This window comes from Petaurus breviceps, unplaced genomic scaffold (genome assembly GCF_028583685.1).
Source record: "Petaurus breviceps papuanus isolate PSGF00001 unplaced genomic scaffold, PetGlider_PUasm1.0 180, whole genome shotgun sequence".
Classification (NCBI taxonomy): Eukaryota; Metazoa; Chordata; class Mammalia; order Diprotodontia; family Petauridae; genus Petaurus; species Petaurus breviceps.
The window spans coordinates 5,992,205-5,995,504 of NW_027185782.1; positions in this window are offsets into that span (position 1 = coordinate 5,992,205).

A 3,300-nucleotide genomic window follows, 5' to 3' on the forward strand; every position below is an offset into this window, starting at 1 on the left:
CAGAAACAACTTTAGTGAGGAAGAAGAGGGGAAGATGTCTAAAGACAGTGATGAAGAGGACAGATGTTGAAACAGAATGGTAGGCAACAAACAAGTTCAGACTGGTGCATATATGACTTCTGCATCAACTGGCCTCATGTAACTGTTTTTCTTTATTAAAATGAAGAATTTCTTTAAACAGGAATGTTGAAAATGAACATATAAAAAACCCATGCATCCTAAAAACTTTTTTTAAAAACCTAATATATGGAAGTAAGAATTGAATATATAGTCTCACAATAGATTTTAGTCTCCTACTCAGCATCAAACTTAGCCTTTCAACTTCCATGACCACCCCCCTAGCTTAAACCCTTTTAAATCATCCACACCTGTCACAAAGTCTTCCTCTTTCCCCTGCTACCCCTTCCCAGTTTTTACCTTTCTCTTCCACCCTTCTGAGAAACAAAATTCCAGGACGCTAGACTATTACCAAGCCTCTATTCTGTTGTTAATAAACTTCTTTTTATCCTACCTCTTCCATTTCTTGCACTCTTGAAAACTGAATACTGAATGGTCTTTCTCTCATTCCCCACTCTTTGTTCCTTGTGATGCTTCCAGACATTCTCCCTACTGTCTGTAACATCCAGCTGTCTCTCTTCATTTAAGGCTCATTCCACTGACCTATATGACTCAGACCAGACTCTGTGGAGGCCCTTTCTTGCTCTAACTTCCCTTCCCATTGTGGTCTTTATCCTTCATAACTTTCCCTTGGTCTTGAGCTCTGCCTCACATTCCCCAACAATCTACTTGCGCTCAAGAACATGTGGTCCTCCCTGGAGCATTAGTGCATTCCCATCCATTGCCCCACTGTCCCTTTGGTACTGGATACTGGGCCAGGAAGAGGGAAAGTAAGTAAATTTCTTTCTCCTCACTGCCACTTACAGACTCTCCCTCTCCTGCTAATCATCAACCTCTCTTCTGGGGATAGATACTTCCTGGATTAAGGAAGATCTGAGTTCAAAGCCAGCCTCAGACTCTTACTAGCTGTGGGACCCCGGACTCGTCATTTAACCCTTGTTTGCCTCAATTTCCCCTTCTATAAAATGAGGATAATAATAGCACTTGCCTCCCAGAGTTATTATGAAGATCAAATGAGATAAAAATTGTAAAGCTCTTACTACAATGTCTGACACATAGTAAGCACAATAAAAATGTTAACTATTATTATTATATAGCAAAACTAATACTTTATGGCTTACAAAGCACTTTGCATTCATGTTTTCATTTATTCCTCACAACACCTCTATAAATAAAGTGCTACATGAACTTTTAAAAAAATTATCCTCACTTTACAAATGAGGGAGAGTGAGGCAAAGGGAGGTCAAATTATCCACCCATTATTATTAAGTTAATAAGTGTCTGAGGAAGATTTGAATCCAGACCTTCCTGAATTTTCCCAAGGAGTTTACGACCTGGCTCACCATCCTCCTCTGCATCTCAGGGACTTCAAGAGACAGACATGTTGATCTCTCAGACCCAATGGACTCACTCTGAAGTACTCCCTTGTCACTTACCAGGGATCTCTCACTTTCAACCACATCCTCCTTGTTACCTCAAGCTTTGGAATGCAGGAAAATTTGAGAAGCCTAGCAGGGAAAGAAAGGGTCCTCTGGATGGAGGACAGGGAGAGTTGTCACTCCCTAGTCCACTTGTTCTTTTTTTTTCTTGGAGGGCAATTGGGGTTCAGTGACTTGCCCAAGGTCACATGGCTAGCTTTTGCGTTAAGTGTCTGAGGTCGGATTTGAACTCAGGTCCTCCTGACTCCAGGGCCAGTGCTCTATTCACTGTGCCACCTAGCCACCCCTCCCTAGCCCACTTGTGATCACTAGGCCGTGACTCTCCTCTGGGCAGGCTCTGGGGGAGCAGAAAGGGAACCCTTGACAGGAAGTCAACATTCATGTCTCCTAGGATTGTCCTCGGCCACATTTTCTTCTTTGTCCTTTTTTCCCCTTTGGATCTCATTTATTCCCAGAGTTTCAAGTATCCTCTCTCCTATCCTTTCTCCTAAATCTATCTCTATTGTTTTTAATGTCTCTTGAATTCAAATCCTTTAACACCAATGGCCTACTGGGAACCTCTTTCTAGATATTTCCAGAGTCATCTTAAAGTCAATATTTCCAGAATGGGATTCATTATCTTCTCTCCTAAACCTTCCTCTCTGTCTATGTTCCAGTTTCCACCAAATGATTCATTATCTTTTCATAGTTTTTCAGCTTAGTGTCATTCTTTAATTCTCCCTCTCCCTCACCACTCCATTTACAATCAACTGCCAGGTATTATTGTTTCCAACTCTCTAATACCTCTCATCTCCATCTCCTCCCTCCATTCCATTCTCTTCACTCTACTTGGCTCCTACTTCAGGTCCTCATGACCTCTGACATAGACTGTTCCAATAACCTCTGAATGGGTCTCCCTGTTTGTAATTTCTCCCCTTGCCAATGCATTTTCCTCACAGTTGCCAAAATATACTTCCTAAGGTACATGTCTACGTTGCTCTTCTGCTCAAAAATCTTCTGTTGGCTTCTCCTTTGCCATTATGGTACATGCAATGTCACCAGGCTCATACTCAGAGCTTTTGCAAAGTGACAGGATGTCCCAGAGCTTGGACTCCACCAGCATAGAGTAGCTTTTGAGAACCCAAGCTCATCCTCATGCCATGATGGGGCATCAGAGAAGGACATTGAAGGAGGGGCATATGCACAACCAAGTTTGCTTTGCTTCCTTCTAAGCTTCACCTCCTTCAGATTTTACTATTATTATCATTGGCTCCACTGTGCACCCAATCTCCCATATTCATAACCATGGAGTTCTCCTTGACATATTACCTCTCATTCACCTATGAAAGAAATGATAGGCTTGGAATCGATAGGATTCAACAAGTGATTGGATATGAGGGCTGAAGGAAAGAAGAGCTTAAAGGGTAACCCTAGATTGCATGAGAGGTGAGTGGGTGGTGAGGAAAGGAGGCAGATGCTGAAAGTTTGGTAGTGAAGAAAAAGAAGTAAAATGACAGCTTCAGGGATGGCTAGGACTACAGAAGGCATTTTTAGGATACAGAAGATTTGAGCAGATTTGCAGAATGAAAGGAAAGAGGAGACAGAGACAAACAGAGAGGAGAGAGAGAGACAGAGAGGAGAGAGAAAGACAGAGAGGAGAGAGACAGAGAGAGACAGAGAGAGGAGAGAGAGAGACAGAGAGGAGAGAGACAGAGAGAGACAGAGAGAGGAGAGAGAGAGACAGAGAGAGAGAGAGAGAGAGAGA